Source organism: Camelus bactrianus, chromosome 13, assembly GCF_048773025.1.
Source record: "Camelus bactrianus isolate YW-2024 breed Bactrian camel chromosome 13, ASM4877302v1, whole genome shotgun sequence".
In the NCBI taxonomy this organism is placed as follows: Eukaryota; Metazoa; Chordata; class Mammalia; order Artiodactyla; family Camelidae; genus Camelus; species Camelus bactrianus.
In genome coordinates this window covers 73,551,907-73,568,353 of record NC_133551.1, presented here as the reverse complement: position 1 = coordinate 73,568,353, position 16,447 = coordinate 73,551,907, and the positions used below count along the sequence as shown (strand labels likewise).

General features: G+C 53.2%; 1 long non-coding RNA gene across 3 annotated transcripts; it reads left to right on the top strand.

Annotated features, from left to right (window-relative positions):
* The first annotated feature begins 494 nt into the window (after positions 1 to 494).
* On the top strand, positions 495 to 15,981 carry LOC123617560 (uncharacterized). Of its 3 annotated transcripts, none has more exons than XR_006725720.2 (6): positions 495 to 2,312; positions 4,786 to 4,855; positions 5,657 to 5,756; positions 10,890 to 11,016; positions 11,825 to 13,902; positions 14,817 to 15,981. It is a non-coding gene; the product is annotated as an uncharacterized LOC123617560 (long non-coding RNA). The 3 variants fall into 3 exon arrangements; XR_006725719.2 differs by lacking the exon at positions 495 to 2,312 and adding an exon at positions 2,323 to 3,965; XR_006725718.2 differs by lacking the exon at positions 495 to 2,312 and having other exon boundaries at positions 2,323 to 4,855.
* Positions 15,982 to 16,447: the final 466 nt, after the last annotated feature.

The following is a 16,447-nucleotide window of genomic DNA, read 5'->3' as shown; positions in this document are numbered from 1 at the left end:
TTCTTGCAAATTTCTCAAATGCACTTTTACATGTGCTGACCTTTCTATCTGAAAAGCCCTCCTCTCACCTCAATGACGACTCCCCCCCCCAGCAAAATAACACCCCTTCCCCAGCACTCTTCACCTCCAACCCCCTCGTCATATTTATCACAACCTAACATTGCTTTAAATATTTATTTTGTGCATTTATTGCCTGTTTTCTCCATCAGAAGATCAGCTGCTCCACAAAAGCAAGAATTTGCCTATTTGGCTCACTGCTGTACTCTCAATCCTAAATAGCAAGGATTCAATAAATATTTGCTGAATGAATGAATGAGTCCTGGCTAGTCACTTTCTTGTTGTATATGTCTGATCTTTTCTAACCAGAGGCTGAGCAGCCTCCACCCAGAGGCAGCATCTTGTTCATCCCTTCATCTTCCTATACCTCCTAGCTCAGGGCAGGTTCCAAAGGCAGGTTCAGGGCTGGGAAGGCAATCAGCTTCCACGATCAATGGGTGGAGCTGCCTGGCATGATGGAAAGGACTGGGTGGCTGGTCTAAGTTTAGCATTATTAATTTTTTAATATCTTTTTTTTAAGTGGAGGTACTAGGGATTGAACCCAAGACTTTGTGCATGCTAAGCACGCTCTACCACTGAGCTATACCCTCCCCCACCATTATTGATTTGTGAAGAGTGCCAAGGGCCTGGGGTGAGGACTAAAAGTGCAGTCCTTGGGGGCTGCCAAGCCTGTTAACCAGGGGATTCTTTAGGCTGGAGAGAAATCTGGATTGGACAGAGATGGACAGTCCAGACCAGTCCCCAGGTTTGGGAAGCTCAGAAAACGGGCCACTAACTCACAGGGCAACAGATGCCCATGGGCCCCGGGGTACCAGTGGATGCTGCCCCATCAGCCCTCTGCTCCTGGGTAGATCTTCGAGGGGAATGTCAGCGAGTACAGGAGCCTCCTCTCCTGCTCAGCCCACCCATCTCAGCAACTGCTGCACAGAGGCTCAGGGGAGTGGCCGTCTGTCCCAAAGGTCTCTCAGACCTGGGGGCAGAGGCACAACTGGCCCCACATGACTCACAGTTTGCATTTTACCCCCTTGACATGACTCCTGGCATTTGTGAGAGAGCTCTGCAGGTGCTTACCCAGGACTCCCCACCCCTCTCAGCTGCAGGAGACCAGTGTGGATACAACAGGAGGGCACAGGCCCTGGGTCTTTCTGCCCAGCCACGGCGTCCCCTTGCTCCCTGTGCCCCACCAAGCACAGAAACGGTGAAGGCACGGAAGCAGGTACCCTGTCCTCACTGCTAGCCTCATCCATCGAACCTGGGGGAAGGGGCATCCACGCACTGCCGCCGGCTGCTCCCCGCCACGAGGATGAACCACTGAAGGCTCACTCCCTCGCCTTCCCTGTCTTCATCCTGACCTGCAGTTCCCAGGCTGGACAGTGTTTCCACAGCGGGAGGACGGGGGTGCGGGGACGGGGGAGAGAGGCAGAGTAGGGGAGGGGAGGCTAGTCTGCAGGACTATAAGCCGCCGGAACCCTGTCTCCTGTTCCTCTGTTTAAAACGCGAGCTGGCGGACTTGACTTCTTACGTAACATTACTTTCGCGACCAAAGCACTTTTCACATGAGACTTTTCACAACCACCTTGGGGAACTAGTTTCAATGCACCCACTTTGAAGAGGTCAAGGTATTTGCTCCGGTACCACGTGGGTGAGCAGCGGCAGTAAAACCAGTCCCCATGTCCACTCCTAGACCAGTGAGCCCTGATGCACCCACGATGTGGGGTGAGGAGGAAAGAAATAACCAGCCATGCAAAACCCAAAAAAGGGATCCTTTCTCTCCAAAGATTATGAAATCAAAGAGCATTTTGTTGCTTCTTGGAAATTCTTTCTATGACTCGGAGGCCACACAATTCAACAGACTTCCCATTATTACTATTATTAAAGTATTTGATCCAGTTCCGCCTCCTACTTTACCAACTTTCACACAGACCGAAAACTCAAGCGTTTACCTGGGCTCGCCCTTGGACGGGGCGAGCAGGTCACCCGCGCTTCCAGCCTCCACCTCCCCGGGTCTTGGCTCCAGGGCTCCCGCAAAATCTTGAAATCCCCCCAGATCGGCGCGGTCACTGAGGGAAGCAGCCTGGCTCTGAACAAGCCCAGGCAAGCCCAGGCAGAGCCCGCTTCTAGGTCCTCCCTCCTGCGCGCATCACCCGGCCCCGGGGCGGGAGACGCGTCTCTCCGGTTCCAGATCCGGGGAGTCGACTCACCCTAGACGGATCGGGCGCCGGCATCTCCTCCATCTGAGCAGGAAAAGGACCCAGGTAGGCAAGGAGGGGCGGGTGGGGGCGGCGCCAGCCCGCGCTGGATGGGGCGGGAGAGCTGCGAGAGGCAGGATCACGTCGGGGGTGGGGTGTGCGCGCTGCCTGAGGCCCGAGGCGCGGCGGCGGGGCGCGGCGGCGGGGCGCGCCGCAAGGCGGCCGAACGCAATCGGCCGAGAGGCGGGTACCCCCGGGCACCGGGGACCGGCCCCCGGGCCCTCCGCCGCCTGCCTGGAATGGTGCTTCCCTGATGACAGCGCGAATCGCGCAGGGACCCTCGCCTCCGTCCGCCGCGGGGTCCCGGGGAGCGCTCCGGAGTCGACGACCGGACTCCACGGCCATCGCGAACCTCCCGGGGGCTCCTCGCCCCTCCGCGGCCGGACCGAAGCCCGGGCGGATCCAGAGGGCCCTGTAAGAAAGCAAACAGAAACCACGGGGACGCTCGCCGCGAAGCCCAGGCCGCCAGCCTCTCCCCGAGAAGAGGGAAGGAAAAATCTGCGTCCCCGGCGCGGGCGAGGAGGTGTCCTGGGTCTGGACCTGTCGTGCCCGCGACACTGCCAGCTCGGAGAGCTCGGAGAGCTCGGAGGTCCTACGCAGCCCCGATTCAAGGAGACAGGAAAAGACTTCTAGTGCCAGAAACGGGCCCCCCGCCGCGGCCCCCGCCCACCGGCCGGGCGCGCCGCCCCCACTCACCGCGCCCCCAAGTCCCGGCGCTGCGGGCCGCCAGAGTGACTGCTCTTCACGTCCCGGGGCGCAGAGGCCGGCGGCCGGCACGGCCGAGACGCGGCGCTCAGGAGCCGGGTGCGCCGGGCGGGGGCCGCGCCGGGCAGGGCTCGACTGACACAAGGGGCCGGTCGTAGCCCCCAGCGCCGGCCTTCAGTGCTCCCGTCCCGGCTGAACGCGGGGCCTCGGCGCAGAGCTGCGGGGAGGCGCCCGACAGCCCGCGAGGTGCGCGGCTCTCTTTACTCGGCGTTTCCACGCTGCCCTGCGCATGGGGCGCGACGCCTTCCGGGTTGATGGGGACACACGTGCAGGGGCGGCCCTGAAGACAACCTCTCTGCTGTGGGGAGGGGTTCCTGTCACCACTCCGTTCCCCCAACCACCGTAAATCCGCACCCAGTCGGACCAGGTTCAGACCTAGGACCCTTGAGCGACAAACTGCCCTGCAGCCCGCGCGCCCAGGTACGGAGTTCCGAAGAGGAGTCCCCCAGACCTCCCTCTGCAAGTGTTACTGCTCTCAGGGTCGTTGCAGGACAGAAATTGCATCCTCAGAATCAAACCCCGTTCATAGACTCACACTCAGACACACTTGTAGCACCCGCCGAGATGCACCGCAAACGGACAGACACCTGTCTCCTCCACATGGACAAAGCTGAAAGGGGAAGGTCTTCTTGGCCCCAGGAGACTCATCCGACTTGTACTGGGAGAAAGTGGTCCTTGGGGGACAACAGGGAAGCAGCTACAGGAAAGCAGCTGCTGCCCATGTGTGTGATCACATTTGGGCACCCTGGAGGGAGCAGGTGGAGGCCAGGTGTGAGATGTCCCCATTTGCCTGATGACAGTCCTGAGGCCCACACATATGAGTCTGTGTGGAGCCCATGTTCACAGACTTTTTCTAGAGAAACAGTCCTAGAGAAGGAAAGAGCCAGCCAGCAGGTGAGAATTCCAGGGTGCACTGCAGAGCTGCAGGTCAGGCCTACCTTTTTCACACGAGCAGTGCTGGGGAGAGCCTTACCCCCAGTGGCCATCACCATGGGGTGGGTGGGATGAGGAAGGCCTCTGCAGATGCTCAAAGACAAGAGGATTCAATAAGGGTGATAGCTCTGGAGACAGCACAAGATGACAGAAGGGAAAAGGGGGTTCTAATCCTGATTTGCTGTGTGACCTCAAGCCATAATAATATTAATAACAGCCAACTCAGGTTGAGTGCTCAGTGTACCAGGCATCCAAAACCCTCCCCCAGATAACCCCATTCAATCCTCAGAACAGTACTCTGAGATAGACACTAGTATTGCCCCATTTTCAGGTGAGGAAATCAAGGACTAGAAAGGTAAAACTTGGCCACCATCACAAGGAGAGTAGGGTGGAACCAGGACCCAAATCCATGACTTTCTGACCCCCAAGCCTCATGCCTTAAGCACCTGCCACCTGGCCTCAATTTGGCAAATTGCTTAGCCTCTCCAAGCCTCGGCGTCCTCGCCTGAATAGGCAGTACCAGGCTCATGGTACAGATTCAGTAACTATTGTGCAATGAATGAATGAATGCCCTGCCCCTCAGGGTAACTGTGAGGACTGCAGCCTGTGGAGTTCCTGCATGCAGCAGGCATTTCCATGCCTTCAACAGCTCGTCTAAGGAACCTCTGTGGAGCCCCAGGCCCAAAGAAGCAAACGTTCCCTACTCCACCCATATAGACACCTGCGAGTATTTCCGGCTGAGACCTCCTCCCTCATTGGTCCTTTCTTGCTTTCCTTTCAGAGCCACCAAAATGCCTTGACCTGGGCAGCTACCAGATTGATTGAGTACACGTGGGAGACACCAGACTTTGGTAACTCGAGGACTGAAATAACCAGATTCTCACCCACTTTTCTATCCAGAGAGGCCAAACCATATCCAGGCCTCTTTTTTTTCCCTTTAGTTATTTTTGCATAAGTGAGGACTGGTTTACAAAAGCCTCACCATATGCCAAAGTCCATGTCACCTCTCCCCACACTGCCAGGCACAAGGATGCTGAGCTCATTTGTGTTTCCCCTAGAATCCATCTAGCACCCAGACGTACACACACCCCTGATTTACAAGCAAGAGGGCTACGGAGAAATGGGGCCACAGGGGTAGCATGGACAAAGTCCGAGTTACATCCCCCGCTCCCTGCCATCCTGTGCCAAACCTGCATCCTCACACACAGCATCAAAACAGTGCATTTGCGGAGGCATTCAGGTCTTAAATTTAGCCACAGAAGCCCAAGGACTCCCCAGTTGGCCTATGGATTGAGTTGTCCAAAAATGTGAATAAAAAAAAAAAAGATAACAATCTATTCCTGGGAATAGATCATAGTGATGGTGGCACAATTTTGTGAATATAGTCATCCCTCCGTATCCAAGGGGGGATTGTTTCCAGGATACCAAAATCTGTGGATGCTCGAGCTCCTTATATAAAATGAGATGGTGTTTGGATATAATCTATGCGCATCCTCTTGTATACTTTAAATCATCTCTAGATTACTTATAATACCTAATTCAATGTAAATAGTTGTAAATTTAATGTAAATGCTATGTTTGCTGGCACCAGCAGATTAAAGTTTTGTTTTTTGGAACTTTCTGGAAATTTTTTGGTTTTTTTTTTTTTTCAGTTCGCTGTTGGCTGCTTCACAGCTACGGATCCTCCAGATACAGAGGGCTGACCAGATACTAAGACCACCAAATTGCGTGCTTTAAATGGTGAAATTTATGGTATGTAAGTTATATCTCAGTAGGAAAAAAAAAAAAAGAGCCACCATTCTTCCTTCCTGGTCAGAATACACGGCATGAACCCAGCCGGTTGTCTGAAAGCCCCGGCGCTCCTGAATGCTGACTCCCTTGACTTAGCAGATCTAACTGCAGGTTGAGTGGTACAGGAGGGTCGGGCATCCTATGGCTATAGCTGTTCTGTGAGGGCCCTGACTGTGGCCATCTCAGGGGCGAGTGGCCAAGAGGCCACAGCAGCCTGTCTCTAATGCCCGCAATGACAGGACTGCAGGGACACAGGGCCCTGGACTGGATCCTGCAGCAGGAAGGAGACTTGGGGGGGGGGCGGACTCCACTGCAGCCCCAACATCAGAGAGCTCCTTGGTGGGGGGAAGGCGGACGGGCCAGTGTGCGTGTGTGTGTAGCATGTGAAGTGCTCCAGGGAGCCCGCCTGGCGCTTACAGAGCCCCTGTGTCAGCGAGCACGCTCTGCAAAGCCCCATCTCTGAATAGGGAGGCTCAGCTTGTAGGGCTCGTGAAGAAATCACCACTGGATTAAAACACAGCAAGTAAATGTGAGAAGTCAAAATGCTGTACAAAGGGGAGAATTATTTTTAAGTGGTTACTCACTGCTATGCTGACTCTGCATTTTAACTAAGCTTTAAGGTTCTTTTATTTCCCCAGCTCCTAAAGTTGCTCTTTGGCTTATGCATCAAATCCACCTTGTTCCTCATTGAAGAGAGACAGAGGTCAGCTTATTTTTAGGCGCTATCTGTCTATGGAGTAATTGATTGATCAATAGAACAATGGATATTTAATACATACACATACATACATGATTTAGCTGCCACTTATCAAGCCCTTATATATACGTTATGTACTATTACGTGTTTTACCCACGCGATCTCATCTGATCCCCCAGCCGCTGTAAGCAGCAGATGTGTGTGGCATTTGGACCTCGACTGCATCTCAAAGGCAGTTCACCTCCGGACACAGGGGCTTGATTTGACAAAGTCGGCAGGCACACAGGGAACCCCCTCCAATTTTGGTGGGATGAGTGGAAACTCTCTGACCTTGAGTCCAGGAAAGTGAGACTTGCCTGGTATGTTTGCTACCTGCACCTTTCATAAATACATGGAACTGCTACCTCCCATTTCTCCAGCTCACAGAGGAAAAGAGGGCCAGTTTCCTTTAATGTTTAAAAGGACAATGGCCCCAAGCTCCTGTCCTAAGGATTGTGAGAAGGACAAGGGCCCACCCTCCCGCGAAGAACCCCCAGAGCCGCAGCCCATCCCAAGGCTGCCAGTCCTGGTGTTGCCCCGGCCACCCCTTCAGAGGAGGTCTGGCTCGTCAGGTCACCTGTCTGGAGGTCTCCCCAGGACTTAGAGGAGGGGTCTTCCTTGGCCAGACTCAGGCCCAAATGCTTTACAGATACTAACTTCTTTAACACTCAGAATAACCCTTGCTCTTAAGGTTAGATAACTCACCCCAGGTCATGCTGCTAGTTAGCAGCAGAGGTGGGATGTGAGCCCAGATGCTCTGGCTCGAGGCTGCCATCAACCCCCATATAAGCTACTAAGGCACCCTGTACCAGGGCACTAAGACCATCCCCTTCTGTAGGACTTCCTAATCCTGGGGTTGGCTTCAGATGACTCACCTTTTGAGGTGTGGTCCCTCCTGTCAACTGATCTCACTGGGTCATCCCAGTTCATCCCAGACAGACCAAAGCTCTGGGACTCCTCTCTCCCTGTCCCTGAGGCACTGTGAATTTCCAATCGCTTTCCCAGCAATCTTTACACTCTACCGGGGGCAGGGAGCACAGCTCTACCCGGCTACAGCCGTTCCTCAGCTAAAGATTTCCAGTCTTATCCTGTCCCAGAACCCAGCATCACAGGGACCCTTGAGGACAAAGAAAGACTGCTCTAGACAGCCCCAGGACTCCACTGCCAGAAACAGGCAGTACCCAACTTTTCTCTCATTAAATAAAAAGGTATGTTCTGCCTCACCAGTTGCTACTGCACAACATATATATTATATAATACATGGCATATTATACATAATATTATATCTAAATATATATTACCTACTACTCCAGACTGATGGTTCATAATCTTTTTTGGGTCACATAATCCTTTGAGACTCTGATGAATTTCCAAGGAAAAAACCCAACAACTTGCATCACACAAAGTTTCAGAAGATTCCTTGACTGCTCTCTCTCTACCCCCTCCTCCCATCAAACTTAAAAGGTTAAAAATGGTGTGATGCTGTCCAGTAGAGCTGCCCTGGATGATGGAAAAGTTCTGTGTCTTTGCTGTCCAGTTTACTAGCCACACATGACTGCTGGAATGAATTAACTAAATTAGATGTAATAACGTTCAGTTCCCCATGGCATTGGCACATGTGGCTCGTGGCTACTGTATTGGACAGTGCAGCTCTGAAGTCTATCCCAAATTAGCCAGAGCATCAGAGGATTACAAAACTAGGCCGTATCACACACTGGCTTATGTTGAGAGACCTTATGAGAAAGAGACCTAGGACATGGTTCCCCACCCAGTATGTTTACTCTAAGACACTGTTTATTACATGAAGCAAACTAGGTATTGATAGGGGTCTCCATGACCATCCACTTTTGGGGGCTGGGATCCCCAAACACAACATGGTAAGGAGACTTTTCTTTGGTTGCCAAACTGTCCTTTAACTTAGTTGAAGGCTGAAGGTCTTTCAAAATCAAGCCAGCTGACGTGCTCTGATTATAATGCAGCAATCTGAATATGAGCACAAGGGTGGTGTTTGAAAGGTAGTCGTGTGACTGAGTTTGGACAAAAAATTTGGAAAGGTCTGATGAGTCACTCTTGCTGGGCAGCCCAGTGCTGAATGCCAGTGGGACCAGAACGGGGCCTGGCTGGCCTAACCAAACAAATGGCCTGGAGGCTGTCTCTCCGCAATCACTGGAGACAAGAGGACAGGCCCCTGACCCTGCAGCTGCGCCTGCTGAGACCTACGGCAGAAGGGACGGGCATCCCCTGACCGAGGAGGTCTTCAGAACCTGAAGGCTGCTGGGCCAGTGCCCGCCCACTTCGCTGCCACGAGCCCAAATCTGACAGATCCTCTTTCTTGCCCACTGGGTCGAGGGAGGCAGCGCTGAAGCTTGCTTTTGTTCTGCTCATATGTCACCAAGGTCACCAATGACCTTGACGACGTTCCTAAACTCAGTGGTCGATTCCAAGCCCCATTTTGCTTGACCCATTAGCATCATTTAACTCAGCTGGTCCCTCCCTGATCCTTGAAACTCTTTTTTTCCTTTCTGTTTGGATTTTTGGGTGCCATTCTCTCTTGGTTCTTATCAACTTCACCCACCACTCCTTCTGTTTCCGCTGCTGGTTCCTCCCCAGCTCCCACCCTTTTTGTGTTGGAAGACCCCAGGGCTCCATTCACCAACCCACTCTCCCTGGGTGATCTCATCCAGCCTCAATGCCTACCCCTCACATCTATACACTGATGACTCCCAAATCAATATCTGTAGTCACGACCTCCAGACTTTAATAGCCAATGGCTAACTCAGTCTTGTGGATGTGTAATAGGAATCTGAAGATGTGATGCATCCCAAACTAAAGTCCTGGTTCCACCCTGACTCCCCAGACCTCTCCTCTGAAGTCTCCCCCGTCTCCACCCTCAGCAACTCCATCCTTCCAGGTCTCTGGCAAAAATCTTTGCAGTTCACCCTTGACCTCTGTCTCACTTCCCCCAATGTCCGGTCCATCAGCAGAGCCTGCTGGCTCCACCTTCAAAATACAGCCGGAATCCAGACTCTTCTCTGCTTTTTCTCTCCCCATTCATTGCTTCCACTCTGGACTAAGCCACTATCATTCTCTTGCCTGGATGACGGGCATAGCCTCTTAGCTGGTTTCCCTGGACCCTTGCTCCCCAGGGTCTGTCCTCAGCACAGCCTCCCGGAGGATCTATTTAGAATGAAGACTGATCATGTCACTTTTCTGCTCAGAACCCTCAGTGGCACCTCACCTTGTTCAAAGTCAAAGCAAAGTCCCTTCTGTGGCCTAAAAAGCTCAAATGAACCAGCCCCCAACTGACCCTTGACCTCAGTTCTTACTACTCTCCCCCTTGCTGACTCTGTCCCACACTAGCCTCCTTGCTGATCCTAGAACACACCAAGAAGTCCTCCCCCCTCTCCCTGAGACCAAAGGAACCAGACCAAGACCCTGGGGGCCCACATCCACCATCCTTGGTCACCCCACCACCACCATCAGTGGGCAGTGAGAACCAGAGGCTGTAACCATGAAGCCAGTTTCCATTCTGGGCCCCCAGGAAGACACTAGAGGAAACAGTACAAAGTTGGTCCTTAGGCTCATGTTCACAATACTCATTTCTTACAGCCAAAGGGTCATGGAGGAAAAAAGTGACAGTTCTTTCCTAATTCAGAAAATATTAACATAAGCACTTTATTTCTGATAAAGATAACCATGTTATTCTATTAACTAGAAAGGGAAAAAAAAAGGAGGGGGAAAGTCAACCCATGCCAGCAGGAAATGTGGATTGTTCTATAGAAGAGAGATCAGCCCTTGGAGGGTGGGTTGAGCAGAATTCCACACTCGGCTTTGAGAGTGTCGAGTGGAGAATGCTGTAGAAATGCCGAGGATGAGTGGGACCACTGTGAAGCGGGGCAGATGTTAAAGAGACACAGTCATTGGCAGAATGGGCTGCCCACAGAAGGAAAGTGTACTCTCAAGGATAGCCGAGGTCCACGAGAAAGCCAGAAAGAGAGGCAGCCAGATCCTAGAATCTACGAACATTTCCAACATGAGGACCAGAGGGGTGTGTCTCATGAATGAACCATCAGGTCACTGTCCTTAGTGGAACCCCTTCTCCTCTGGCCAGCCACACCAACCCTCACCCCCAGTCCCTTTGGCGGATATTGCCAAGTTCTGTATTTGCAGCCATCGCCCCTTTCACTGTACTTAGCCACAGACGAGCGTCACTCATGTCTTTCTATAAAGAGGAAGAAAGCTTAGCACAACCCTCAGAAAACTGCATGTTGCAAGCATCTGGATTCCTAGCTGGGAGAGATAAAGAGCACTCACAGGACTTCTTTGCTGGAGCTGGGTCTTTCCCATTTGTCCGGCAGGAACGCCTTGGGAGAGCAGCCATTTTTGGCCTCTGAGGACCTAGAGAAGCCAAGAAGCAAAGCAGCTGTGAAAGCCAGCGTACTTCGGGGCCAGGTGCGCACAGAAGCAGCCTGCAGGTGACGGCAGGTCTGTTCGGGTCTCCCTCAACCTTCTCTCCAAAGGGTGATTTTCCCAGGAGGAGCCTCCACTTTGAGCGAAGGTGTTACAGTCCCAGGAAATGTCCAAGAGAGTCTGTGCCTTCCAGAGGCCTGTGTGTGCTGGTTTCCCCAACAGAATCTGCAAACTTCTAGGGTAGAAGGGAGAGAGAGGCATGTCAGATGCAGCAGGAATGTGGCGCTCGGGTCACCAGGCTGAGCAGAGGCGCAAGGTAGTGGCTCCTTGGTGACTTGGAGTCCCTTTGAGCCTACGGGGCAGCCTGGGAGGCCAGTGGGGCCGCGTCAAAGCCAAGTGGGGCCCGTTGCACTGTTTTACCATGAGCCAGCCCTATCTCACACCTCCTGTTTTGAAGAAAAACCCAATTTGTACCTTAAAAAGGAAAAAACCCCCACTTCTGCCTGGTCCACTCCCTGCTGTGAAATAAGCACATTTATTACTCAGAAGGACGCCTGGCATCCCTGAGGCCCTGACGGACTATTTACAACACTGGGGCTGCAGGGCAAGGTGACCTTCAGACCAGGCAGGGGCAGTGCCTGGTGTGAGGTGGGGCCCTTCAGAGGATGCGAGGCATCCAGGCCATTTGCCATGTCTCAGGGACCTGGGAGTTTACAGAATGAAGAAATGTCAAAACTGGATTAGAAAAGTGCATTTTAAACATTTAAAATTTAAAAACGGAATGCTTTTAACACACACATACACAGCTCAAAACACAAGAGAATTGCACTGTTTACTAGAAATGATATTTTTACAGATCTAAAAATTCTTTTTGAACACGCAGCTCAGGCCAGATGCCTCACCCACAGCAGACAGAACAACCTCAAAGCAAGTTACCCCAAGAAAGCAAGTGACCCGCCCACCACGATAGGAATCAGCCCCGGATGGGACAGATCAACCCCTCGCCGAGCTTCTAAACTCAAGTGACCCAGCACACTGGCAAAACGTCTGAGTGTCCACTCTGGACTGGGCCTTGACTCAGCCAGGAAAAGACTGAACTGGAACCATCAACTCTGTCACTGAGAAGTGACCCCATCCTTTGGTGCTTTGCAACTCTATGGTCATACAGGGAAAAGCGACTGATTGCTTAAAATTGAAGTATAGTTGATTTACAACGTTTCAGGTACATAGCAAAGTGACTCAGTTATACATACACACATATATATTTTCAGATTCTTTCCCATTATAGGTTATTATAAGATATAGAATATAGTTCCCTGTGCTATCCAGCAGGTCCTTGCTGTTTATCTGTTTTATATAGCGACAGTATATCTGTTAATCTCAAATTTCTAATTTACCCCTTTCTCCTAAATGCTATTTTTTTTTAATGGAGGTACTGGAACTAGAACCCAGGACCTTGTGCATGCTAAGCATGCACTCTACCTTCTGAGCTATTACCACCCCCCCACACCAAATGCTATTAATTTTTAAAGGCAAGTATCATGCCATATATTGTTTGTACCTATTCAACAGCTCTGATTTTCATGTCAGTGGATGCCCAGTAAATACTTGTTGGGTTGAACCAAATGATCAAGAATTTTGGGGGAGAAATAATATTTTACACCAGCAAAGTAAAAAAGCTCTGTGTTGCCTATTGGTCCCATCTGAGATGGCCCCAGTCAGATTTCTTGGTTAACTTCCTCCACCTCTGTCAAGTCAACCCATGTCTTAACAAGGGGTCTGGCAGCTCTCCTGCCCTGCAGCCATTACATCAACAAGATGTGTAGTGCTTACGACACAGTCTTGCACCTGCCCCAACTGGAGAGCTAAAAAGTTTCCAGCTGGGCAGGAGAGCTTGCCAGCTAAAAAACACATTTTGCCATAGAGAGGAAAGGTCATCCCATGACACAGGAAAATCGGCCACTTTATAGATAATCATGGTAATTCACCTCCACGTTGTGGAAGGTTACTAGTGAGCAGCATTTTAGTGTTTTGGGCATTCAGATTGGTCCTACTCACAAACCCAAATCAGCATTAAACAAGTGGAACTGCTGGGGAGGAAAGAGGGAACTCACTGGGCCCGGAAGTGCGCTGAGACTCCGAAACCCCCAAACAAGGACAGAAAGACCATCGGGGGAGCGGCTGTTGGAAAAAAATGAGGCCAAACCCAGTGGCTGATTCATGTAGACTCTGCCTGGGATGGTTACTGTCATTCTGTAACATTCCCCTAAAAGGGGGTGGGCACAAGGCCCCACCTGAAACCCAAGATCCTGCAAATGGACCGGAACGCCCAGTGTAGGGTTGCTGGTGGGCCATTGCCTCGGTCCTTTGCCACCCTATTCAAGGATGGTCAGCTCTCCCTGGGCATTTTGTTCAGCTTCCTCAGACAACAGATGCGCACGTGGCTCGTAACGCCTACTCTGAGAAATGGGAACAAGGAAGGGCCCAGTCCACCCTCCCCACTGTTCTCCCCAAGACCCTTCAAAGAGGTCAAAACGAAATGTGGGAGGACCCAGGAGATGACACAGATCCAGAACGGCAGGGAAACTTCTAAGTAAACTTTCTGTTTTATCAGTCAAAACAAAATCCTGGAAAATTCTTCTCCTGAACGCATGGCACCCAATAAGACTATCCCCATCCAGCAAATCGCCTGCCCCGCGGTGAGGGGCCCGGTTTCCCTCCCGCGTCCTCAGGCGCCCTCTGCTGGAGGACGCATGAGTTACAGCGCTAATAACCTGACGGGGAGACGCCAGGCTCAGGCGGCCCTGGTTTCCCAGAATTGCAAAGAGGAACAACTCGGCAAAAAAAAGCCCCAAGTTTTCTCCCCCTGACACTTCATCCAGTGCGAATCGTAAACCAGAGGTGCTGCAAACCTGCTCAAAGGCGGCATTCAGTTCCCAGAACAGCACTGCCCCATGTCCAGTAAGTTCTGCCCCATGGTCTTTTGGACCTCAGGTCTGTGTCACCTCCTGGTCCCCAATTTCCTTACCTTGTCCTAGTTGGGGTGGGTCACCTGAGTCAGGGCCACCGATGAGTCCAGCACTGATCACTTCATCCTTGTCCCACAGGCAGGTTGAAACATATCCTGGGGACTCCCAGGTCTGCCCTGAGCTTCCTGTCTCCTTGGGCAAATTGGTTAATCTCTAGGCCTCACTGTCCTCGTCTCTGAGCTCAGGGCTTACATCAGATGATTTTGAAGCATCCTTCATTTGTGGAGCTAAAGTTTACATGCAGAAGAGGGAGGACAGGTTCTGATCCTTAATCAGATCTGCGCCAAATGAGCACAGCAGGGGAACTGGTGACTCTGCACTGGGTGAGAAGCAAAAGCAGTCAGTGGAGAAGCACCATAGGTCAGGATCTGGTCCTGGAGCCCCAGGATCCCAGCAGCATCTTGGGGTCTTTCCCCACATCCCCCGCCTGCCTCCTGGTACTCCCTATCTTCTGAGTGCAGCCACCTTACCAGGTGAGCACCCCCAGTGGCCCATTTCTAGCTGAAATCCAGGCCCACCATTTGTTATCATGGTCCCCACCTTTTCCTTGCACTTTAGTACCTGGAGGAGCCCCAGGGACTCAGCCGGCCGGTTGGCTCTGCCCAGAGGGTGAAGGCGGTCCCCCGGAGAGCCGCCTGTCCCTATGTCCTTGGCAGGAAGACTGGCAGCCGCAGCGCTGCGCCTGTCCCAGGCTGAGCAGGAGGGCTCCTGGTGTCAGTTCTGGGGCAGCCATGGGCCTGGGCAGGCCCCCCAAATGATGACATCAGCAGGAAGCAGGGTCTGCAGGCCCCATGACCCCTGCCATCTCCTTCTCTTCCCCCTCTGCCTCCTCCCTCCCCCTCCCAGGGCAATGCAGGCTCCAAGGGCAGCCTCCAAGGTGGAGACACTCGAGTGAGCAATGGGAGGAAGCAGCCACCAGCACTGAGGCTCTGCCCGGGGGAAGTCCAGGGTCCAGGACAGCGAGAGGTATCAGTCTCTGAACTGGCTCACAACCGTGAACAGGCCCAGAAGAGCAGGCTCCTGTGTGCAGTGTGACATCACTTCCCATCTTGCCAGGAGACAGGCTTTTGCCAGGAAGAGGCCCCAGGGGACAAGTCGGACAGCATTTTCATGCCACTGGCAAACAGAGGACCAACACCAGAAGCTGCTATTCTGGGCAGAAGGTGCTGTCTGGACATCCCCCGCCTCTGCCGGGCTACCCTCTCTGTTCCCAGCCCCCGGCTCCCCCCACCGAATTCCCTGACATCACCCTGAAGGGTCAGCAGCTCCTGGACCCCGCCCACATTTGCTGACTCAACTTCCCTCTGCAGGGGAAGCTGGACTTCCTCCACGTCCAACTTTAACCTTCTGCAACTAACTCCATGACACTGGGAAAAGACCTTTCTCCCACCATCTTTGTGCCTCAGTCTTTCTCCATAGGCTTTCTCAGACATCCTGGGTGGAGCATTCAAGAATATGGTCCCAGAAAGTCCCTCTGCCCTTACCCAAGAAGATGCTTGAGTTAGGAACCCCTTCTTACCCCTCAGTTGGAAAGGCATCCTCGCTTTCCAGACTGGTGTCCACCACTCAGAGCAGAAGGTCCAAAGCGAGGGCCCAGGCCCAGCGTCCCGGGGCTCATCTCAAAGCCTTCACCCTTCCAGTCCTCCTGAGCTGCTGCAGGTCTTGTTCGTCTATGGAGGTTTCCGAAAATCACGTCGCACACCTGGTGGGTGCTCCATACAGAAGTGTCTGTGCCAATGGCCCATCCAAGGATGCACAAGCCAGTCAGTACAAGAGCCCCGTTGGTCATCCTTATCATGCGGGGAGGCTGCCTCCGGCCCCAGCCCTCAACTCGGATGAAGTAGAGTCGTGAAGAAAAGGTTGTATAAATAAAGCCGGAGACTCACTCGCTGCACCAATCAGGGACCGGGTCCTGTCTCGGCGGTGGCTGCGCGCAGCCGCCGGGAGGTGGCCGTCGGGACGCGAGCGCGGCAGAGACGCGCCGCCCGCCCGCCAGCCGGAGCAGTGGTGCAGGGCCTCTGCACCGCCCGCTGCTGCAGCCCCGCAGCCGCCAGCACTGCTGACTTGGCCCGGGCGGCGGGGAGGGCGGGGGAGGGCGGGGGAGGGCCCGCAGCAGCTTGGGTTCCAACTGGCCCTGCGCAGGGAGACCTGGAGAAGCAGCAGCGCGGGCTCGGCTGGCCAAGGCTGGGGCAGGTGATGGGGTGGGAGAGGGGAGGGCCCGGGAAGCCCTGAGTCAGCACTGGTGCATTGCGAGCGGAGCGGCAGGCCGGGGAGCCTGGGACCCAGACGCCCGCCCCCTCCTGCCCCTCCAGGCACACCCCTAGCTAACTTAGGGGCCAGCTCTAGCCCTAAGCTCAACGATTTCCCCTCAACAAGATCACAGTGCTATCGTGCGCTTGCTCTAAGTACTCTGGGGGATGGAAAGAGAGAATTCTTTTTAAAGACCAGCCCAGGCCCCTGTCACCCCACTAGATCTG